This window comes from Phoenix dactylifera, chromosome 12 (assembly GCF_051530095.1).
Source record: "Phoenix dactylifera cultivar Ajwa chromosome 12, Ajwa_hap1_PhDact_Kaust_v1.1, whole genome shotgun sequence".
NCBI lineage: Eukaryota > Viridiplantae > Streptophyta > Magnoliopsida > Arecales > Arecaceae > Phoenix > Phoenix dactylifera.
In genome coordinates, this window is record NC_143201.1 from 26,073,056 (window position 1) to 26,099,110 (window position 26,055).

At 37.1% G+C, this 26,055-nt stretch overlaps 1 pseudogene across 1 annotated transcript; it reads left to right on the plus strand.

Annotated features, from left to right (window-relative positions):
* The first annotated feature begins 2,329 nt into the window (after nt 1-2,329).
* Nucleotides 2,330-17,956, plus strand: LOC103701318 (bidirectional sugar transporter SWEET3b-like; annotated as a pseudogene). Its single transcript, XR_015972120.1, has 5 exons — nt 2,330-2,619; nt 15,225-15,447; nt 16,342-16,503; nt 17,405-17,524; nt 17,605-17,956. The product of XR_015972120.1 is annotated as a bidirectional sugar transporter SWEET3b-like (transcript).
* Nucleotides 17,957-26,055: the final 8,099 nt, after the last annotated feature.

Consider the following 26,055-nt stretch of genomic DNA (forward strand, 5'->3'; position numbering starts at 1 on the left):
AGAAATCAAGCATGTTTCTAAAATTGAGGCTTGAATATCAACTATTGCAGCCAACAGTCCACCAAGAACTCGTAACAGGAGTAAAAGAGGACCATCGATACTACTCTACAATAATTGGATCAATAGAGCCTATGCTATCTTAAAAAAAATTTGGAAAAATATTCCCAAAATTCACTGTTTTTTGGGGAGAAAACATCATCCACTGGCAGTGGGGATGAATAGGCATGCGATGTTCGTTCAGAGTGGAAGAGTTCTCCGTGTTGTTTTTCACCCAAAAGATGCCACCATCCGTTGCACCTTCTGAGCTAAGAATAACACTGGAGTATCATTTTGGAATTGTACCTTTGTGCACCATGATCGCTTGCACCATTGGACTTTCACCTGTCGTTCATAACAAATTGTCTAAAGCTGCAGCACCTATCAAATAGACGGATTGCCCTCGATGAACTCGGATTGTCCTGGGAGTCCTCAATTTTTCCCAGATCTGGAGGAGGAAGAAGATGGAGTCTTCGGGCCCGCCGACAGGCCCAAGGCATCGGGCCCTCACATATATAGTGATCATAATGTTGTATGTGCTATTCTGTAATGCGTAATTTTAACATTCTGATAATCATATCTTATAATCTTTATCGAGCTTTGCTTTGAAACATATGAAAACCAAACCAGCATTTCTCCTAATATCTTCCAAGTTATCATTCATGACATGGGAGGCCTAGTAAATCATGGCTTAAAAACTTCCACAACAACTTCATTCAGCAGGCCACCTTTTCGTCGAATCAATGAATATAAAACTTACTAGGCTACCACCCACCAATTGTCGCATAGGATCTCGGCACAAAATTAGACAATAGTTTTAGATATTTGTGAGATGAAGCAAAACTATTATACAGCTGAGAAACGATGGGCATCGGGCATAAGAATCATGACTGAAAAAAAGTAACCAGAGTTGGCTGTTCACATGGAATTAATGGTAACAAGGACAACAAGGGGCAGAAGGAATTCTGCTATCATCTCTCTTTTCCAATGGTTTTCTCCATCATCAATCTAACAAATAAATTCCCTCCTTTGCATTTGAAAACCTTGATCACTCACCTAAAGAGCTTACCTCATAAGCATGCCTGAGAACACCAGCCGAGAACCGCAACCAGTAAAAACTGTTGTGATTTCCTTTCATCATACCAAATTAAGGCAGATCTCATCAACCAAGGGCGTCCTATTTGCCATTTTTAACCCATGTCGGCATGACCACCATGAGGCTAGCTAGCCAGCGATGAATGGGCCCATCTCCGACTGAAGTAGGCTGTGGAATTTGGCCTGATTCCATTTCAAAGGTGGAACCAATGGGACAACGCGTCCCCTGTGAACTGAAAGCAACTATTCTGCCGCGTGAATTGCATTGCATGAGATAATAGTATGGTTGTCAGATTTTGATGGGCTTTGGCGAGGGTGCGGAGGCCTGGGGGGCCATGACTCTCAACCATGGCTACTGCGCTTCCCTGACATCCATATATATAGTTGCTATTCCAATCCCAGCAATTTAATATTCGACTGCCTCTGACAGGAGCAGCTACTGCGAAGACCTTTATTATGAGATGCATGCATATGGAGCATGCCATGCTCATAGAAAAACTAGGTTTATCTATAGAAAAACTAGGTTATTTATTTTAGACAGAATTAAAATGGTGGCAATTACAAAACATAAGAAAGAAAGGTGGTGGCAGTTGCAGAACACGAGAAAGAAAAATGGCAAGAAATGCCTGACATTTTAGAAGCTACGGAGTGGTCGTAGAGAACTATATATAGATAATTGGTTTTGTTAGAGAATCCGCTTCTTATAGCTTTTCAAGATCTTATCAAATATTTTTTTTTTTTTGAGAGAAAGAGAAGATGACTCATTTGCGGCTTTCATGCTATAATTATTCAGTACTTGAAAATATACAATTCAAAATGCAAGCTCCAAACCTCTAATTACTAAGCAAAAAGTATAGTAACTAGGTTCTATTGCTAGATGTGCAATGGGTTGGTTTGACCCATGACCCGACTCGATCCATTTTGGAGGACCTAAAATTGGACCGTTCCATTTTCTGCATCGGGTATGGGTTTACTGAATTCAGACCCGACCCAAGTCGATCTTATTCATTTGAAATTTAGATAGTTTTTGATTTTTAATTTTACGACTCATTCTTATTTGTTCCGATTCCAATCTGCAAAATTATTTGGACCTGCAGGCTGCATGTGCAGATAAGTCTTTAAGGCCCGACCCAGTGTTATTCACTGACACTTAACTTAATAGCTAACTCTTAACTTAAAGGCCTGGCCCAGTCTGTGACTCACCGACCATTTCGATTTTCCACAGTTTCGAGCCTTCGCCCTTCGTCTGACCGTCTCTTCCCCTCTTCCGTCTGCCATCCCGAGTCCCGACCCGTCCGGCCGTCCCAGATCGGCAAATCCCGTCGGCCAGCGGCCATCGCTCTCTCTCCAGACGGCAGACCCCGAGATCTTCTTGCCCATCGACAATCGCTCTCGATCTCTTCGGCAAAACCCTAGATCCTGCATCTCTTTGGCGTCTGGCGACTTCGGCGTCCGGCGACTTTGGCATACTTCGTTCCGATTCTCAAGGTATCCCCCTCCTCTGAAACCCTAGAACTGCATATTTACTATTTAGGGAGAGTTGGGGGAGAGGGGGAGAGAGAGAAGCGTTCGGCATTATTTTCCTATCATATCTCGAGGTGGCTTCGGTAAATCTCTGATCTTTGTCGCTTTCTTCTTTGTTTTCTCGATTTCTATTATTGATTTGATTTTTGGGGTTTTGATCGGGGGAAGATTCGGGTTGGTAGAGGGTTTTGAGGAGAAAGTTGGGATTTTTATTTTTATTTTTAACCCATATTTCCCATAAATTTTTTTTTTAAAAGAAATTAGGTTTGATTTGTTCTTCAGTGCTGTTCCTTTGAACAAAAAGTATTTTTTTTTAAAACAATTTTAGAATTTTATTATGCTTTTTGATTAGTTTCTGCATTGCTGAAGGAATGATACTTACAAGCGTTTTTCTGTGGTAACATGAAAATTGATACAATCTTGTATTTCTGCTGAAGCTTTTGATGGTTTTGAGTTTGTTATTTCGTGTTTCAACTCTTCTTTGTGTCTTTACGGATCATAGTTCTCTTTCTTTTCTTTTTTTTCCCTTGGTGCATGGTGCTGAAACAGCTTGTCATTTCTTCAGTGCTTTGATATTCCTTTTTGTGTTTTTGCTGTTTGTCTGTGATGATCTGAGTGTGGTTTGAACTCTTAATCTATCTTATGTTCTCATGGTCCACCCATTCTCTTATTTCAGAAACAGAGAGCAAATTTATTCTTCAAATCTGGCAAACTCTAAAACTTTTCATGTTCTCGTATTATATTTTCACAAACGGACCAGACCGGATCCGATTTTTTTGGATTGAGACTAGGTTATATATAGACCCAACCCGAACCGACCCAAATGATCTGTTGGGTCAAAAAATATAGCTGTAGACCCGATCTTTTGTTGGATTGGGTATGGTCCAAAATAAGAACTTGAGCAAAAAGCCGGATTGGGTCGGGGTCACTCATGACCTTGGTCCGGCCCGACCTGTTTGTACTTCTAGTTATTGCATGTTTTAATAGAATGCTTTCAAATTTATTGCGAGTTATTTTCGGTCCCTTAATTTATTATCAGTAGTCTTTAGGTTTCCAAAAATGACAAGCATGATCGATGGCACATGGCTTCTTGGGATATGACCTATATATACATTCCTATGGTTTCTATTTTTTCTTTTTTCCGTATGAGGGAGTTGTTAGGTTTTTAATTGAATCTTCAAGAAGGGCGGCTCACATCCATAGCATGAAGCAATATTCTCTTGCTGGCTGCACGTGTCAAGAAAATACAGCCAAGTACTATTATACCTGTCCACTATACTGAAAAAGAAGTTGGTCACTCTAGCTGCGACCATTATAAATAGTCCTTGCATAGTCGAAACCAATCTCAGGTAACATCAGCTGAATCATCTTTCGTGGTATCCAACACAGCTCCAATCCTCAGGTATTTTCACTTTCATTTTGATATTGATTAAAAGAATTAACAATGGCGTGTTATAATGGCTTACCTCTGTATGGTTTTGCAGCAAATGAAGCTTCTGTGCTCCTATATGCAGTACCCATGTACTCAGTTGTATCTCACATTCCTGAAATAAAAAAACAATTTAATACTATTTCTGAAAACTTTTCATCTTCTGTTTTCAGACTAACTTTTAAGAGGGTGATAAGGAAGAGGAGCACAAAAGAGTTTTCATGCATCCCATACATTATTGCTTTACTGAATTGCCTTTTATACTTAGTATGGTCTGCCGATAGTAAGCCAAGGATGGGAGAACCTTCATGTTATCCCTAATTTGATGGTGATAACAGGAAGGCTCTCCCATCCTCGGCTTATTATTGGCAGACCATACCGGGTATATAAAAGGCAATTCAGTAAAGCAAGGATGTATGGGAAGCATGAAAACGCTTCTGTGCTCCTCTGCCTTGTCACCCTCTTAAAAGTTAGACTGAAAACAGAACATGAAAGGTTTTCAGAGACGGTATTAAATTGTTATTCTTTCAAGAATGTGAGATACAACTGAGTACATGGGTGCTGCATATAGGAGCATTGAAGCTGCATTTGCGGCAAAACCATACAGAGGTAAGCCATTAGAACACGCCATTGTTAATTCTTTTAATCAATATCAAAATAGAGATTCAGCTGATGTTTATCATCTTACCTTGTGTCTGCCAATGCCAGAGTATCTGTTTGCTAGCATTAGCATGAGATGTAGGGTACACTGAAACCACTGTATTGTATCTGCCAGTGCCAGTGTATCCATTTGTCAGTATTAGCATGAGATATAATGTACACTTAAAACACTGTAGCCCTATGTTTCTTTTACATCATAGTACGAACACAGATCGATTGCTTGTTATCAAATGGTGCAGAAATTTGTTTCTTTAGTGGTGCCTGCAAGTGATAGTATTATTCACTTCGATTGCATTCGTCTCAAGCTTAGTGTTACATGATCACCACCATTGAAGAGCATTTGTTGGAAGCATTGGATTAGTGGCCTCCATATCCATGTACAGTTCTCCACTTGTAGCTATGGTGTGTTCTCTTTCCCATATACTTTTATTCGCTTACTCTTCACCTTTACTGGCTTATGAGTATTTCAAAACTTCAAATGCATAGGTTTTTTCCCCAATGCTTAATGAATATTATCCTTGTTTTGTCAATCCAACCAATATGAACAACATTTACAAAAGAAATCACATTAAATGTCCATACATTACCCTATTATGTCAAAATATACTTAGTTATGTAGGTTGCTTTTGCTAAATTTTACAGACCTAAATTTGTTCATCTTCTTGATTGCTTACTTCTGTTGAGATGACCAGTTGAAATTGTGAAGTCTCCTCAAAACAAAGGCAGCATCTTTTGGGGTCTAATATTTTGAAAATGTATTTGGAGTTGTTTGTCTTGGTAATTTTTAGATCACTAGTTCCTTTCTATGGGTCTTTCAGTTTCTTGGTAGCCTTAGGTTTGTCTCAGCCAAGATGTAAGCACACATGACAAGCAAGAAATCACAAAAGAAATTCAACATGGACTGATGCTGCTTATTATTCTAAACAGATATCACTTTGAATTAACTATAAAATCTCTTAATAAGGATGGACCAAGTCAAATTTGAAATAAATTTGACTTTTATAATTTTTTTTGGTGAAGTGCATAAATTAATTACTGAGTTATATTTGAACAGTTAATTAGGGAGTTAGGATTTATGCATCAACATGATATCTCAGGAGGTTGCATGTTTCACATTATAACGATTTTCTTACATTTATGTGGCAAACGTAAAAGAATATACATTTTAGGCCAATACTTCCCTTTAATACCTTCTATTTTATATTATTATCTTTGCTCTAATTCATGTTGAACCTAGTAGAATTATTTAATTCGAAACCCCAGTATAATTTAAGCACAACTTGCAACCTTAAATTGCAGAAGCAAGTTATAGAGACCAAGAATGTGGAGTTCATGCCTTTCTACCTATCATTCTTCTCCTTCTTTGCCAGCTCTCTATGGATGACATATGCGTTGTTAGGGAGGGATCTTTTCATTGCGGTTGGCAAGCTAAAACCATGGTACCTTGATATAAGAAATCAAGCTTTCCATATTAACTAAACTTGAAATTTTTTGTTACAGGCATCTAATCTCTTGGGCAGCCCCATTGGCCTCCTTCAACTGGTACTATACGGCATGTACAGAAAAAGCAAGGAAGCTTTACACAGAACCCAACAAAGTGGATTTGGAAAAGAGATTAGGTGCCTGTAACAAAAAATTTCAAGTTTAGTTGATATGGAAAGCTTGATTTCTTATATCAAGGTATCATGGTTTTAGCTTGCCAACCGCAATGAAAAGATCCCTTCCTAAGAATCCATATGTCATCCATCGAAAGCTGGCAAAGAAGGAGAAGAATGATAGGAAGAAAGGCATGAACTCCACGCTCTTGGACTTCATGACTTGCTTCTGCAATTTAATGTTGGAAGTTGTGCTTAAATTATAATGGCGTTTCAAGTTAAATAATTCTACTTGGTTCAACATAAATTAGCTCAAAGATAATAATATAAAATAGAAGGTATTAAGGGGAAGCATTGGACTAAAATGTATATTTTTGTATGTTTGCCACATAAATGTAAGAAAATCATTACAATGTGAAACATGCAACATCCTGAGACATCATGTTGATGCATAAATCCTGACTCCCTAATTAACTATTCAAATATTACTCGGTAATTAATTTATGCACTTCACCACAAAAAATCATAAAAAGTCAAAGTTATTTCAAATTTTACTTGCTCCATTCTTTTTAAGAGATTTTATAGTTAATTCAAGGTGATATCTGTTTAGAATAGTAAGCAGCATCGGTCCATGTTGAATTTTTTTGGTGATTTCTTGCTTGTCGTGTGTGCTTACACCATGGCTGCAGAGACAAATCTATGGCTACCAACAAACTGAAAGACCCATGGAAAGGAACTAGTGATCTAAAAATTATCAAGACAAACAACTCCAAATACATTTTCAAAATACTGAACCCCAAAAGATGCTGCCTTTGTGTCGAGGAGACTTTCACAATTTCAGCTGGTCATCCCAACAGAAGTGAGCAGTCAAGAAGATGAACGAATTTAGGTCTGTAAAATTTAGCAAAAGCAACCTACATAACTATGTATATTTTGACATGATAGGGTCATATATGGACATTTAATGTGATTTCTTTTGTAAATTTTGTTCATATTGGTTGGATTGACAAAACAAGGGTAGCATTCATTAAGCATTGGGGAAAAAACCTATGCATTTGATGTTTTTGAAATACTCATAAGCCAGTTAAGGTAAAGAGTTAGTGAACAAAAGTATATGAAAAAGAGAACACACCACAGTACATAGATATGGAGGCCACTAATCCAATGCTTCCAACAAACACTTTCCGATGGTGGTAATCATGTAACACGAAGCTTGAGACGATTGCAGTTATAGTGAATAATGCTATCACTGGCAACACCATTAAAGAAACAAATTTCTGCACATTTGATAACAAGCAATTGATCTGTGTTCATACTGTCATATAAAAGAAACATAGGCCTACAGTGTTTTAAGTGTACATTATATCTCATGCTAATACTGATGAATGGATACAGTGGCACTGGCTGATACAATACAGTGGTTTCAGTGTACCCTACGTCTCATGCTAATGCTAACAAACAGATACTCTGGCATTGGCAGACACAATGTAAGATGATAAACATCACTACATGTGCATGAAAAAGAGAAAAAAAGCAACAATGTTTAACAAAAATGTAATTAGTTATGAGCAGATGATGAGTCAAGAGGAACTTGTGAATACCTACCTGTTCTCATCCTGCAAGAGAAATTTCTATCAAGGATGCTTTGCCATATTCGCTCTTTATCTTATTACAGAAGCAATTTTGCTTGAATAGCTAAAACATAATGTAGACAATTTCTTGATTTCTTTTAGACGCATTTCATGCATTGTGGACCACATCTATGAACATGCATCCATGAACAATTACATATAGTTTGGTATAACTCTCTTGATACTTTCTGGAAGACAAAGTGCAAATATATGCATCTCTTTTTCTCACATTTAATGCAAACTTTTCACAACTAGATGCTAAATCCTGCGTACATCATGGATTTGTTTTTTTGTTAAGCCACCAGTATATAATCAAAAGAGCAAGAAAACAAGAACTCTATTAAAAGGGAAAATAAGCATATTTGTTTACTGCCCATCTTATACACTAGAGAGATGATAGCAGAATTGCTTCTACCCCTTGTCCTTGTTACCATTAATTCCATGTGAACAACCAACTCTGGTTACTTTTATTCTGTCATGATTCTTATGCCTGATGCCCGTCGTTTCTCTGCTGTAATAGTTTTACTTCATTTCACAAATATTTAAAACTATCGTTTAACTTTGTGCCGAGATCCTATGTGACAATTGGTGGTGGTAGCCTAGAAAGTTTTCGATTTATTGTTTCCACGAAAGGTGGCCTGCTGAGTGAAGTGGTTGGGGAAGTTTTTAAGCCATGAATTACTAGGCCTCCCATGTCATGAATGATAACTTTGAAGATATTATTTTTACCAAAAAAAAAAAATATATTAGGAGAAATGCTGGTTTGTTTTTCATATGTTTCAAAGCATAGCTCAATATATTATAAGAAATGCTTCGCAGAATGTTAAAATTACGTGTTACAGAATGGTACATGCAACATTATGATCACCATATAACACTAGCCTCTATGGTTCTAGTATCAGCTTCATTAATTAAGTGAACCTCCTGCTTTGACATTGATAAATAGAATATAAACTCTAAAGAAATGTGAGGATCCGTGCGGGCGTGTGTTTAGTCCCACATCGGTTATTCGCTGGATAGATCTTGAGTACTTATATAAGATCAAGGATTCTAAATAATACCTTTCGGCTAGCTTTTTTGGTTGAGGTTTTAAGTTATTTCAAATGATATCAAAGTGAATTTGGTCCATAACCTATGTGGATTAGGTGATATTGCAGCACAGAATCATTAGGGCTGACCACAGGCCGATCTTGATGTTGTGATTAGATCTGAATGGATTTGAATCTTTAGCTTAACGAGGACGTAAAGGCTTAAATAGGGGGAGTATGTGAAGAATTGTGCAGGCATGTGTTTAGTCCTACATTGGTTATTTGCTGCGTAGATCTTGGGTACTTATACAGGATCAAGGAATCCAAATAATACTTTTTGGCTAGTCATTTAAGGTAAGGTTCTGGATTGTTATACTAGATTCATCAGCTTGTGGACCAATTCTGCCAAAAATTATATCGTCTATATGCTAGGTACTGCAGCTTTAGCCAATTTTTTATGAATGACGGGTGAAAGTCCAATGGTGCAAGTGGTCATGGTGCACAAAGGTACAATTCCACAAAGATACTCCAGTGTGTTATCCTTAGCTCAGAAGGTTCAACGAATGGTGGCATCTTTTGGGTGAAAAACAACATTGAGAACTCTTCCACTCTGATAGAACATCGCATGCCTACTCATCCCCATTGTGGATGATGTTTTCTCCCCAAAAAACAGTGAATTTTGTGAATGTTTTTCCAAATTTTTAAAAGATAGCATAGGCTCCATTGATCCAATTATTGCAGAGTAGTATCGATAGTTCTCTTTTTACTCCAGTTAGCTGTGTCTTGGTGGACTGTTGGCTGCAATAGTTGATATTGAAGCCTTAATTTTAGAAACATGCTTGATTGGGTACTTGATTCAAATATGCACCAAGGGCATATTTGGTTGAAAAAAGTTGAACTCTAAACTAGAAATAAAAATGAGTGACTCTCTTTCACAATTCAGGATCTTACCAAAAAAAAGTTAGATGGAAGGTATTTTTTGGATTCTGTAGTCCTATGTAAGTATCCAAAATTTCTACGGCAAATAACCGATGTGGAAGAGATGGCCATTCTGATTTAAGTCACGAACTAAATGCATTGGAAGATATGACCATTCTGATTTTCATTTCAAATCGTTTTGATTTTAATTCTAATTTTGGTCACGAACCAAAGGCACCCTACATGTCACTTAAGCCGGATTAAAAAAAAGAAGAAAAAAAAAGGTCACACGAGGTTGTCCTGGATAATATGGTAATTAACAAATAGCAATTATGCTTGGTGATAACGAGAGGGTAATGGTGTTGCAGATTGGTTAGTCTAAAGAGTTCAATGATGTGGAAGGAGACTTTCTTTTTAAATTATTGCGGCTTTGTCAATTGTGCAAACATGAAAGCCGCTCTAAGATTATGATACAATGATTTTCTGTTTGAAAAAAGAAAAACATGTCCTGATATTAGCCCTTGCAATAATTATAGCGTGCATGAAGAAGAGTTTCTTTTGCTAAAACAAGAAAGAAGAGCCTTTCCCACCCTGGGTGCTGAATGTGGTTACATCACCGGATTGGCCCATTTGCATGCGGTCAAAACGCTATGCATGCACTTTTAACATATGTTGATGTAAAACATTATAATTTTCAGACGAGAGAACCAGCAATGACGCGATGCTGCTAAAATTTCAATGCCTTGAGACGGAGCCTGTCAGACTATAAAGACTCGGGCATTTTGTGCGCTAGGAGGAGGTCTGCGGCCCAGTTGCCGGCAGGGGTCCCGGCCTTTCACACTTGGGCGATACAAATTACTCCATGTGCGTGTGTGTGTTTATACATGGAAAATCTAATGGTACGGTCGCTTGAATGATTTTCTATGGCCAATCACCTGGGAATTACTTAATGAATTTCTTCGATAAATCTTTCTATTCAGTTATTAGGTATTTTGTTTGCTGATTTCTGATTTATCAAAAAAATGCTTTGAAAAATAGAAATATTTTAATATTTTTTTGTATTTCAAGAAAAGAAAAAGCTATCAGTAAAGTAGCAAGTTCAGGCCAAGAACATTTTTTCAGAGAATATCTTGCATGTCCTTTTTTTTTTCTATAATCTTTCAGAACAACCGAGCTCAGATTGAGATAATCTCTAAGGCAAATGCCACGCAGTAGTTGACAGAAGAAATCTGTTCATTTAGAAGGTAGTCGTCGAGGACCATAGCAGTGAGCAGCATGGAAAAGGGGAATAATATTATCCTGCATAAATTATTTCTTTGTTCCAACCGTGCTTGGCTCCGGTTCGCTTGCAGGGGATGTCATCCTGGCTGTTACACGAAGTCGAGACAATAGATGGAGAATGGAAGAACCGTGAATTTTAAGTTCCGACATAAGCCGATGTTCTACGGCCTAATTTCTACAATTTTATGTGTCAAATTTTGATTAGTCCTTAAGGAATACTTTTTATTTTAAAAATGGCCAATAGAGCATATAGATGAGGTTAATCATTGGAAACGAATCACCCGTCTCAATTGAGTATGACCCTTCGTTAAGAATATGGATGGAATGTCACCACCTGGGTTTGAATTGGAACCTCTCTCTCCAGTGCATAGACTTAGGAGAGGGGTTTCAACCGGTTGAGTGAAGCACTTCAAACAAAATTAAGCATAACCTTCGTAGCATGGACAGGAATGGTTTTGAAAAATCTTAAGACATGTTTGGTTGGAGGAAAGCTCGATTCTCAAATATAAAATAGGAATGAGTGATTCCTGTTCAAGCTATAGCTCTTTGGTTGGGAAGAGTTCTATTTCTATTCTGAGTTTAGGGAGAAAATGAAAATTCCAAGGATTGGTTGTATTAGATCTACTAGATCAACGGTGAACCAATTCGACAACGAACCAACTTGCAGAAAGATGGACAAAAAAAAAAAAGAAGAGAAAGAAAGCAATTAAAAATTTGTGGTTGGACTAGTCCGCCAACTCAATGGTGGATGTGGTCCAAGTAAAAATTTGATCAATATATAGGACCAAAAATTGTTATCATCTAATTTTGAAGATTTGGCCAACCAGGAAAGCTTGACCATCCAGGGTGGCGTGCTGATGCTCTGAACTGGCAGAATTAAGGAGCTAGAAACACGCCAATTAATATCAATGTCCATGAGAGGCTTGTGGAGGATTGCGGCCTGGACTTTATTAATATGTACCTATGTGAACAGCTGCATAGATCATAAATCCTGAAATTTCATGTCCCAGGATTGTTGTAATTTGAGGTACTGTGGCATGGATTTTGTAGATACAAACTAATTTGAAGGAAGAATTTCATAAATTTTTGAGAATGGAAGATGCAAATGGCTATGAAGAAGTATTTTGAATCTTTGATGCAATATGTCCATGGATTCAACATGACAAAGAAAAGTTTAAGCTCAACCATCTTAGCTAACATACAAAAATTAGTTTCAATCAGCTACAGAGCGGCTCTTTCGTTCAGGATTCTATACCCTATGAAGACTGGCTCCTATTATGCTCTTATTAAAAAAAAATTCTTATCCATTAATTCTATCAAAAAACTTAAGAGTATTTTTGAAAAAAAATCATCTTAATTTTCAACCGACAAAATTTAAACTTTTTTATATACCATATAATTTTTTTATAAAATATAAAAAATTTATTTCTATAAAAAATATTTTTTATTTTTTAAAAAAACTATAAAGAGATATGAAATATCTTTTTATTTTGCTGTTGGCTAAATTTTTTTTAAACAAAATAGAATTTAAAATATACCTTTTGGCTTGCTTTTTTGAGTGAGATCCTGAGTTATGGCAAATGGTATAATCTGTTACGCCTTGAATCCGGAGTGCACTCCGAACCTAGAGCGTAATAGATACCACATACTTGCAAAACGGACTATGCAAGCATGCAAGGCTATAGATTAAGTCACAATAATCTTGAAAGAATAATATTAATAATTCTTCGATTCTCGAAGACTAATTTAATCAAGACAAGGTCATTCTCCTAATTAATTGTTTCAAAGTGACAGAAGTCAAAATATGTTAGCTAATTCAAATCAAATAAAATGTTGTAACTAAACTAATCTAAACTAGAACTCCAATAATTTTGAATATCTTTAGAAGATCTAGCGCACTCTTCTAAATAATCATGATGTAGAATTAAAAAATAGAAAAAAATAATAAGCTATACTAGTCTAGTAAGCAACATAACATCAAAAAGTCGGATCTAAGTATGCTAAAGAAATAAGTAATTAAAAAGTATGATACTGGCTAGAAATAAATCAATTTTCGAATAATACATATATATCTCTTAAACTTTTTTTTATTATTTTAATAAGCTAATACTAGAAATCTAACATCAGGCTAAAGCCACGTAATCTAGTGATATGGGTCAGATATATAATGCACAAAGTGCCAAATACTACTATTCTAATCACTCATGGTTCGACATCCAGATATCACTATTCTAATCACCGGTAATTTGGTGTCGAAACTAATTCCTCAAATTATAAGTCAACAGCGCCAACGAATAATCTCCATTGGCGGGGCCAGATCATAGCCATTGGAGGCCTAGTAATTCATGGCTTAAAAACTTCCGCAACCACTTCACTCGGCAGGCCACCTTTTCGTGGAAACAATAAATCGAAAACTTTCTAGGCTACCACCCACCAATTGCCACATAGGATCTCGGCACAAAGTTAAACGATAGTTTTAGATATTTGTGAGATGAAGTAAAACTATTGCAGCTGAGAAACGATGGGCATCAGGCATAAGAATCATGACAGAATAAAAGTAACCAGAGTTGGTTGTTCACATGGAATTAATGGTAACAAGGACGACAAGGGGTAGAAGCAATTCTGCTATCATCTCTCTTTTCCAATGGTTTTCTCCATCATCAATCTAACAAATAAATTCCCTCCTTTGCATTTGAAAACCCTGATCATTCACCTAAAGAGCTTACCTCATGATAAGCATGCCTGAGAACACCAGCAAAGAGCCGCAACCAGTGAAAAGCAGCTGCATGAAATATAGTTCACACTCCTGAGATCCACAAAACAGTATCCTAACAGATTAGGTTCCACCAATTAAATCCCTTAGCCAGTCTTCCAAGAACGAAGTGTCTCAAGCAAGGAATAAAAAGGTCGCATGGTTCTCCTAGGAGACACCTTCTCCAAGTGGAGTTGGCTAGTGAAAGTCATATGTAACAGGTTCCAATCACCGGAAAACCCAAACACAAAAGCAGCGTATCACGTTTTGTGCCTTCTCCGACAAGTTTTTGTCCGCTCCAAAATGTGACTCAAGCTTGTACCATTTGAAATGAATAGGCTACAAAGTGGAATTCCAACTAAATTAAGACGCTAGTGGTATAAGCAAACCATTTGCTGCCCGCGTCCAGAAACTATACGCACTCTCATTAGGTAAACGCGGAAGGGAGCACGTCGCAAGGCGAAGATGGCGGAAGATTGGCAGAAACTGCTGTGATTTCCTTTCATCATACCAAATTAAGGCAGATCTCATCAACCAAGGGCGTCCTATTTGCCATTTTTAACCCATGTCGGCATGACCACCAGCGATGAATGGGCCATCTCCGACTGAAGTAGGCCGTGGAACCGATGGGAACGGAAGGCAACTACGTACGCTTTTGTCAATCTATTCTGCCGCGTGAATTACATTGCATGACTCAACTTTTGTCAGAGTTTTATGGGCCTTGCCGAAGGTGCGGAGGCCTGGGGGCCCATGACTCAAGCTTGTACTATTTAAAATGAATAGGCTACTAAGTTGAATTAAGACGCTAGTGGTATAAGCAAACCATTTGCTGCCCGAGTCAAGAAAATACAGCCGAGTACGTGCTCCCATTTTACCTGTCCGCCATGCTGAAAAAGAAGTTGCTCACTGTAGCTGTGACTATTATAAATAGTCCTTGCATGGTCTAAACCAATCTCAGGCAACATCAGCCGAATCATCTCTTGGTAGGCTCTTAGAATCTTTTCATCTCCAACACAAGTGCCCTCGGGGACATAAAAAATGGGACACAACTTACGTGTAACAGTTGGAATAATGGGTATTTTCTCTTTCATTTTGATATTGATTGAAAGAATTAGCTATGGTCTGTTCTAATGGCTTACCTCTGTATGATTTTGCAGCAAATGCAGCTTCTCTGCTCCTATATGCAGCACCCATGTACTCAGCTATATCTTGCATTCTTTAAAAAAAATAATAATTTAATACTGTTTCTGAAAACCTTTCATGTTCTGTTTTCAGACTAACTTTTAAGAGGGTGATAAGGAAGAGGAGCACAGAAGAGTTTTCAGGCGTCCCATACATCATTGCTTTACTGAATTGCCTTCTATATACATGGTATGGTCTGCCAATAGTAAGCCAAGGATGGGAGAACCTTCCTGTTATCACCATCAATGGCTTAGGGATACTACTGGAAACCTCATTCATAGTCATATATATATGGTTTTCAGTGCCAAGACAAAAGGTAAGTTCTACTGCTTTCTTTGACATCGTTCGATCAATGTTCTTTTTAGTCGGTAATTTGTTCATGTATGTTTGATGTTCGTTATTCATGTTTTCATGTAACTTTGATACCAGAAAGATATAAAAGAGCAAAGCTGCCTTCAATATAGCCAAATATTTGATATTAATTAACTGATGTATTAGATATTCTAGTGTTTACATGAATATACTTCAATTCTTGTTTTCTTGCAGTTTAAATTATATACTAACAAACAACGAATCCATGATGTACACAATATTTAGCATCTAGTTGTGAAAATATTGCATTAAATGTGAGAAAAGGAGATGCATATATTTGCACTTTGTCTTCCAGAAAGTATCAAGAGAGTTATACCAAACTATATGTAATTGTTCATGGATGCATGTTCATAGATGTGGTCCACAATGCATGAAATGCATCTGAAAGAAATCAAGAAATTGTCCACATTATGTTTTAGCTATTCAAGTAAAATTGCTTCTGTAATAAAATAAAGAGTGAATATAGCAAAGCATCCTTGATAGAAATTTCTCTCGCGGGATGAGAATAGGTAGCTATTCACAAGTTCCTCTTGACTCATCATCTGCTCATAACTAATTACATTTTTGTTAAACATCGCTGCTTCTTTGCCCTTTTTCATGCACATGTAGTGATGCTTATCATCTTACCTTGTGTCTGCCAATGCTAGAGTATCTGTTTGTTAGCATTAGCATGGGATGTAGGGCACACTGAAACCACTCTATTGTATGTGCCAGTGCCAGTGTATCCATTCGTCAGTATTAGCATAAGATATAATGTCCACTTAAAACACTGTAGGCCTATGTTTCTTTTAAATGACTGTACGAACACAGATCGATTGCTTGTTATCAAATGGTGCAGAAATTTGTTTCTTTAATGGTGCTGCCGGTGATAGTATTATTCACTATGACTGCAATTGTCTCAAGCTTCGTGTAAAATGATCACCACCATCGGAGAGTGTTTGTTGGAAGCATTGGATTAGTGGCCTCCATATCCATGTACAGTTCTCCACTTGTAGCTATGGTGCGTTCTCTTTCCCATATACTTTTGTTCACTAACTCTTCACCTTAACTGGCTTATGAGTATTTCAAAACTTCAAATGCATAGGTTTTTTCCCCAACGCGTAATGAATGTTATCCTAGTTTTTGTCAATCCAACCAATATGAACAAAATTTACAAAAAAAATCACATTAAATGTCCATATATGACCCTATCGTGTCAAAATATACATAGTTATGCAGGTTGCTTTTGCTAAATTTTACCCACCTAAATTCGTTCATCTTCTTGATTACTCACTTCTGTTGGGATGACCAGCTGAAATTGTGAAGTCTCTCAAAACAAAGGCAGCATCATTTGGGGTCCAGTATTTTGAAAATGTATTTAGAGTTGTTTGTCTTGGTAATTTTTAGATCACTAGTTCCTTTCCATGGGTCTTTCAGTTTCTTGGGAGCCATAGGTTTGTCTCTGCAACCATGATGTAAGCACACATGACAAGCAAGAAATCACCAAAAAAATTCAATGTGGACTGATGCTGCTTACTATTCTAAACAGATATCACCTTGAATTAACTATAAAATCTCTTAATAAGGATGGAGCAAGTAAAATTTGAAATAACTTTGACTTTCTATGATTTTTTGTGGTGAAGTGTATAAATTAATTACTGAGTAATATTTGAACAATCAATTAGGGAGTCAGGATTTATGCATCAACATGATGTCTCAGGAGGTTGTATGTTTCACATTGTAATGATTTTCTTACATTTATATGGCAAACGTACAAGAATATACATTTTAGGCCAATGCTTCCCTTTAATACCTTCTATTTTATATTATTATCTTTGCTCTAATTCATATTGAACCAAGTAGAATTATTTAACTTGAAACGCCATTATAATTTAAGCACGACTTACAACATTAAATTGCAGAAGCAAGTCATAAAGACCAAGAGCGTGGAGTTCATGCCTTTCTACCTATCATTCTTCTCCTTCTTTGCCAGCTCTCTTTGGATGACATATGGATTCTTAGGAAGAGATCTTTTCATTGCGGTTGGCAAGCTAAAACCATAATACCTTGATTAAGAAATCAAGCTTTCCATATCAACTAAACTTGAAATTTTTTGTTACAGGCACCTAATCTCTTGGGCAGCCCCATTGGCCTCCTTCAACTGGTACTATACTGCTTGTACAGAAAAAGCAAGGAAGCTCACACAGAACCCAACAAAGTGGATTTGGAAATGAATGGAGCGAAATTTACAACACAACTACAGGAGGTTCATGAAAAGAAACTTGAAAATTGAAAAAATAATTTGTCCTTTTATTAAGCAGAGTATAACACAAGGGTCATTTATGTATGCATGCAAGTACATGCATGTCCTTATGTAATGTGTAGCACATTATAATAAATTATGTGAGCTAGATGGATATGGCTATGGCACTTCATAAGAAATCTTAATAACATGGACAAGTGTTATTCTGTTCTTTCGCTATTTCGTTATCATTCAAAGTTGGGAATCTCTATACTCTTCATAGAGATAAAAGAAACAATCTCCATGCACTAGAGCAAAGCTTAAATTCGTTGATCCTGAAGATGTAGCAAATCTATAACCCCTGTCACCAATTTAATACACACCTAGTAGCCAGTTGATAGTTTTCTCCAAACAAAAAGAGCCAAACTTAGTTTCCAAACTTACTGCACCTACTACTATTGTAGTGCCTAAATAACCATTATTTTGATAATTTCAAAGCAAAATGGTCAACATGAAAGAAAAGCAAATTGAGCAGAGTGCAAGAGTAGGCCATCAATCAATAACTAAAAAAAATAAGAAAACCAGAGGTATTTGCACTCTCTTGAAAAGGTGGATTGGCGACATTTGTGAGATTTAAGTGACATAGGATAGAAAAGTAGGGCACAAAATCAAACCCTCACACCACAAGGGAAGGATATGCTTGTCTGGCTGGATGGACAAGAAAAAAACCAGCATATGTAAGTGATGTAGAAGAAGCAGACCCTGATCTTAACTAACAAGGCTTGCCCCATACCTATGGAGGTTGATTTTGGAATTTAAATAAGATTAGTCAAAAGTGTAAGTGCTCTCACTTTAGCATTAGCCCCCAAATAGTTGGTCCTAAACGCCATAACTAAGCAACCTTAAGCAAGAGAAAAGCTAGACACCAATCCTAAAGAATAATTGATTCATGAGGCATAACTAATTCATTCTACACTTAAAGCTTGTGCAAGAAAAGGAAGCGTGCAGAGTTTTCCTAAACATGGAAAAAGACTAGCCAAACTAGAAAACAAGGCAAACTATGACATTGGAAATTGCCTTCATCTCAGTGATAGGTATTATGAGCCAAAAGGCTGAAAAACAGTTTCTAACACCAAATGTTGATAAGTCCAGACAAGAAGTCCAAGCTCAATGTGCATTCCAAGAAACCAAATAATACCTTTGATTATTGCTTAAGTTCTATCAAGAGAGTGGATAACTACTCTCTCTCTCTCTCTCTCTCTCTCTCTCTCTCTCTCTCTCTCTCTATTCTTTTTTTTGACCCTTTTCTGGCATTTGTCTGATTATAAATCATGAATTAAAAGATGCTGATCACAATTTAGTGGAGAGCATATTATCTGAGGAACAAATATTTATCAAGTTTACTCCTTTTCTCACAGGACGAAAACCATACTTACAAAAGGTAGAGAACGTAGCTATTGTTAAGAGTTGACATTAGAATGTGATATTCCACTACAATCAATACGTCTAATATAACCATTATTAATTTATCATTAAGCCGTTTCACAACTATTTGGGGCCAGCTATGTGAATTTGTATTTCCCAATCACACCTATAAATGGCAACGATATGTTATTCATGCTTTTCCAAGTCTTATTTCAAAACCTACATATATAAGCTTACGTCTTCTCCTAGGACTCTAAAACACAAATTCTAGCATCTCTCCGTACTAGAGCTTCCTTGGGGGTCTCCATTTCAGGTACTCATCCAATCTTATTTGGCTTTCTATCGCTTTTTTCCTAATAGGCACCACTCGTACCTATTCCTCATCTTACCTCGTACACATGTTTATTTTCTGTTTACATCCCAACATTCATAATCATATTACTGTAATCCCGATAATAGCTAACAATGGAGCAATATAAAGCATATTTTCCATTATCAAAACCACTGATTTTCTTGGAAACAGAGAGGATTTTGAATCTCTATCCCTCCACCCTTCTTCTCATGCCTCTCACGAACGTGGCGGAAGTCTTTCAGCGTCTCGTGGGAGCTCTATGCCTCCGCCTTCGTCTTCATGCATTTCCAGCCCCCAGCGGGAGTCCGCCAACGAGGCCTTACCTACTCTGATCTCCACTTCTCCACCCCTCATGACTCCTTTTCCAGCGACGTCTGCGGCGGTCTCATCGCCGGGTAACGGACCTGCTCCGAGAAAAGAGGAGAGCAAGACGGGGTTGGAGGTGGGACCCATGGTTTCGTCCCGTCCTTCTCTTATAAATTATTATTTCACTTCTGATGAAGGTGACGCGATGCTAATGGTGCCGTTTCGGTTTGGCCTCATTACTCTTTCCCTGTTGGATGGCGGTACCCACAGTTGCATGCAGATGACCCTGCCTTCCAGCTGCGCAAGGTCTGCTTCGCTCGAGCTAAAACGGCTACGTCGCGCGATACACGCCGGTTTGGTCGAATTTATAACCGGTAATTTTTTTTCTTTTTTTTTACTAAAACCGATGATTAATATCTGATAAATACAAATACATTCAATAAAAATTAAAAAATAAAATATCTCAAAGATGTCCGAGACCGTTCCTCATTTCTAATCGATACTACCAGTATGGCTGGCCACATAGGCGGCCTCCTAATCTACAGCTTCATTAGCCTCACGAAAAGCATGTTTAGCCTAAAATACAATTTCATTTTTTGTTATGGCTCAGATGTCATGGAGTAAAGGACGGTAGCCGCCGCATCTTCGTTTGGATCTATGAGCTTGAAAATATTTAACATGACTATAAAAAAAAGCTAGATTTCGCCGTAAAAAATTTCATCTAGCTATCAGTTTTATAAGAAAATTCTGAATAATTTTATTCGTGGGCTCCTGCAAGGCTGCAACTAGTAATCGCGTGATGTACGCCGTGGGACCCAGTTTCGGGTTGAACGGGCCGTGGAACGCGAATATCTCTTGTTTCGTGCTGCGCGGTTCATGAATGCACGTAGATTTCATCCCCCCGCGCGCGTTGCATGCAGCATGCTAGTGATAAAATTTTATATCGAGTCCTATTTTGTATGCTCATTTTTGAATATAACTACATAATACACAAATTATATTCATTATATACTAAAGGAATCTTGAATATTTATATAAAGCTAGCTAAAAATATTTAAAATGTAATCTTTGATCTTGAATCTTTACAAATATCAAGTGGATCCAGCATATATATATATATATATATATATATATATATATATAATATGAATTAGCGAATTTTGTGGCATAAGTTTTTCGTCGAATAAATATGGATCAATCGTGGTATTTATAATTAGATTTGATTATATTTAAATTTTTAATTAGACAAATTCACCTGAGCTTAAATAGAGATATCCAGTCCTATATTGATTATATATAAGTAATTCTGGAATATGCTATTTTTATGATTAATTAAATATATCAAAATTATTTGTTTAGATATTATATATTCAGATATTAGTTTTTCAACAAAAAATATATCAGTACTTATTTTTTTATAAATCGAATGTTTCCTCGGTGAGTAGAAGTATTTTATGATATATGGGATAATGTCTAGTGCAGTGGTGCATAAAGATGCCCACAAACGTCTTTGCTAGTTGTCGTTTCCTGACTTCGAATCATGGGCTGAAGCGCTTACGCTTTTGTTCTCTTGGACGCATGTTTAATCTCGAGCTGGCCGTTGCTGGTTAGACAAATAGCCTAAAAGCTGAATCCCTTTGCATTCACCAGCAAAAAGATACTCGAGCTACTTTCAATAGGGGAACTTTAGTTAGGCTGTTCTTTCTTCTTTTGAGATCAGAAAATCTCGCTCGACGAAATGAAAGGCTTCTCCCAAGATTAACAACAATTCTCCGGTGGCAAGGAGCCAAGGAGGATTCCAATGCCTAAATTTTCCATCTCAATACCTGGGTTAGTCCTTTTTCTTTTGGTTCTCATAGCGTGTTGGCCAATTACAATACATTAAGAGTCAGTCTTCATAGGGTATAGAATCCTGAACGAAAGAGCTGCTCTCTAGTTGATTGAAACTAATTTTTGTATGTTACCTAAGATAGTTGAGCTTAAACTTTTCTCTGTTATGTTGAATCCATGGACATATTGCATCAAAGATTCAAAATACTTCTGCATAGCCATTTGCATCTTCCATTCTCAAATAATTATGAAATTTTTCCTTCAAATTAATTTGTATGTACAAAATCCATGCCACAGTGCCTCGAAATTACAACATTCCTGGCACATGAAATTTCACGATTTATAATCTATGCAGCTGTTCACATAGGTACATATTAATAAAGTCCAGGCCGCGATCCTCCACAAGCCTCTCATGGACATTGATATTAATTGGTGTGCTTCTAGCTCCTTAATTCTGCCCCATCAAAGCATCTCTAGCCAGGCCATCCAAGTTTTGAGTATTGAATAATGTTGCACTGCCCTGGGATGGTCAAGCTTACCTGGTTGGCCAAACCTTCAAAATAAGAGGATAATATTTTTTGATCCCATAAATTGACGAAATTTTCAGTTGGACCAAGTCCACTGCTGAGCCAGCGGACCAGTCCAACCACAAATTTTAATTGCTTCCTTTCTCTTCTATTTTTTTTTTTAATGTGTTTGTGTATATTGGTTCGTGGTTGGATTGGTTGACCGTTGAGCTAGTAAATCTGGTACAATCAATCCTTATATTTTCTCTCTTAAATCAGAATTGAAATGGAATTTTCTCCAACTAGATAGCTTGAGTAGGAGTCCCTCATTCCCATTTTCTATTTTAGAATCGAACTTCCTCCAACCAAACATGAGTTTAAAAAACCATTTCTATCCATGCTACAAGGGTTATGCCCAATTTTGTTTGAAGTGCTTCACTCAACTAGTTGAAACCCCTCTCCTAAGTCCAAGCACTGGAGAGAGAGAGAGAGAGAGGTTCCAATTCAAACCCAAGTGGTGACATTCCATCCATATTCTTAAAGAAGGGTCATACTCAATTGAGACGGGTGATTCGTTTCCAATGATTGACCTCATCTATATGTTCTATTGGCCATTTTTAAAATAAAAAGTATTCCTTAATGACTAATCAAAATTTGACACATAAAATTGTAGAAATTGGGCCGTAGAACATCGGCTTATGTCGGAACTTGAAATTCATGGCTCTTCCGTTCTCCATCTGTTGTCCCGACTTTCGTGTGACAGCAAGGATGGCATCCCCAGCAAGTGAACTGGAGCCAAGCACAGTTGGAACAAAGAAATATTTTCTGCGGAATAATATTATTCTCCTTTTCCGTGTTGCTCACTGCTATGGTCCTCGACGATGGTCTTCTAAATGAACAGATTTCTCCTGTCAACTACTGCGTGGCATTTGTTTTGGAGATTATCTCAATCCGAGCTCGATTGTTCTGAAAGATTATAGGAAAAAAAAAATCAGGACATGCAAAATATTCTCTGAGAAAATGTCCTTGGTCTGAACTTGCTACTTTACTAATAGCTTTTTCTTTTTGAGAAATACCAAAAAATATTAAAATATTTCTATTTTTCAAAGCATTTTTGATAAATTGAAAACAAATTAAATTATTCTAGTATAGATACGTCTGTGAAAATTAGCAAATAAAATATCAAACGAATAATATATATATATATATATATATATAGAAATTGGCAAACAAAATATCTAATAACTGAATAGAAAGATTTGTGGAAGAAATTCAATAAGTATGTGATTGGCCATATAGAAAATCAAGCGAGTGTACTATTAGATTTTCCATGTACACACACATATTAGATCCTCCTAGCGAACAAAATGCCCGAGTCTTTATAGTCTGACAGGCTCCGTCTCAAGGCATTGAAATTTTAGCGGCATCGCGTCATTGCTGGTTCTCTCGTCTGAAAATTATAATGTTTTACATCAACATATGTTAAAAGTGCATAGCGTTTTGACCGCATGCAAATGGGCCAATCCGGTGATGCAACCACATTGAGCACCCAGGGTGGGGAAAGGCTCTTCTTTCTTGTTTTAGCAAAAGAAACTCTTCTTCATGCACACTATAATTATTGCAAGGGCTAATATGAGGACATGTTTTTCTTTTTTCAAACAGAAAATCATTGTATCATAACCTTAGAGCGGCTTTCGTGTTTGCACAATTGACAAGGCTGCAATAATTAAAATAGAATGGCTATATCTTCCAAAGCATTTGGTTCGTGAAATCAGAATGGCCATATCTTCCACATCGGTTATTCATCGAAGAGATTTTGGATACTTATATAGGACTACATAACCCAAAAAATACCTTCCGTCTAACTTTTTTGGGTGAAATTCTGGGTTATGATAGGAGTCACTTATTTCTATTTCTAGTCTAGAGTCCAACTTTTTTCAACCAAATATGCCTTTGGTGCCAAAGAAATCAAGTACCTATTCAAGCATGTCTCTATAATTAAGGCTTGAATATCAACTATCGCAGCAAACAGCCAACAGTCCACCAAGACACAGCTAACTGGAGTAAAAAGAGAACTATTGATACTACTCTGCAATAATTGGATCAATGGAGCCTATGCTATCTTAAAAAAATGGAAAAATATTCACAAAATTCACTGTTTTTCGGGGAGAAAACATCATCCACTGGCAGCGGGGATGAATAGGCATGCGATGTTCCATCAGAGTCGAAGAGTTCTGAGTGTTGTTTTTCACCCAAAAGATGCCACCATTGGTTGAACCTTCTGAGCTGAGGATAACATTGGAGTATCATCGTGGTCCTGTATGCACGATTATACTGGTATCTTAGGTTTGCATTTGTCTAGCTTTTAGTTGAAGAAATTATTTTCTACACCGCATGCACCATACAACCATATATACAATTAATCACGATCACTATTTTTTTAAACATTTATTCATCAAGCCTGACGCAAAAACTAGCGGCTGTGATAGATTGGTGCATACGGTATAGATAATAATTTTTTTTTAAGTTGAGGTTGAGCATAGAATAGCAATGTAGTCCAAGCTCTCTGCCCGTACAAAGATAATTAGCAATGAGAGTTAGAATTTTCATGCATAAATATTTTCAAAGGATCTGCCTGGTTCTTTCCATTGTGAGGCCTCGACCCCTAAAAAAAATCTAATAATTTCCCACTTTAACAAGTGAAAAATAAGGATGTGGTTTAGCTGACAGATTCATACAAAATTATGAAGCGCACTATGGATTAAATCCAACGATTATGTGGGTAACAGTAGTTGCTCATGATCTTTAGTTAAAGACGATTGATAGGGGCAATAATTGGATGACTCATGGCATGGTCACAGTGCCTATATTCTTAGCTTTGCAGGAGGACCCTTACAAACTAAATCATGATGTCCTAAGTAAGAGCATGACATGCACTCTTTTTGGAAGAAAAGAAAAATCTATGCAAGTGTTATACTAGAAATACTTATTACTTCCATTCAAGGTCCCATGCTTGTGCATGCATGAGATACTATCGCTCATCTCCATAGCTAGAGTCATTCAGTTATACCTCAATTGGTTAGTTATTTGGCATTAGATCTAAGTGCAACCGCAAATGTTGGATGCACCATTGATTGTATACAAGGCCGGCCCAACCCTTAAGCGACCGTATTAGCATTAGATCTAAGTGCAACCGTAAATGTTGGATGCACCATTGATTGTATACAGGGCTGGCCCAACCCTTAGGCGACTAAGGTGGTCGCCTAAGGCCTTAGCCCAAAGAAGGCCCACCACAGAAAATGCTTCAAAGACAAAACAGAAAAAAAAAATCTAAAAAAAAAAAAGAAAAAAAAAAAGAAAAAAAAAGAAGAAGAAGAAGAAGAAGAAGAAGAAAGAAAAGAAAGAAAAAGGGGCCTCGTGAATCAGATGCTCTGGCTGCTGCACGCCGTGTAAGGTGCCAAGTCATGCAGGAACTTTTGATGTGATCCTCCCACGACGCGATATGCATTATGACTGACTGCGACTCTAGACGCTTGCAAGAAAAGCTTCATATTTTTGCGACCGGCATCTAATATTTAAACCTAGTCATGGCTCATAACCAAGCTAAAGGGGTTTTGTCTTGATCGGTGGAAGTTCCCAATCAAACCAAGTTTTTTTGGTGCCCATAGTTCGACCCCCTAGATTTTTTTTTTTTTATAAAAAACTTGAGGTTCAAAATAATAGAGAAGATTGATGCAATTTAATCAAAAAGATGAGGAATGGAATAATATGATGCAAAGACTGACACAAAGGAGCACTCATGAATGGAGAAGCAGAATATTGCGACTCTTGGCCTCTCCAGAAAGATGCAAAGTCGGAATAATTCAATACCTACCATTGCTTTAAAGCTACCAACATAGACTGAAGCAATCC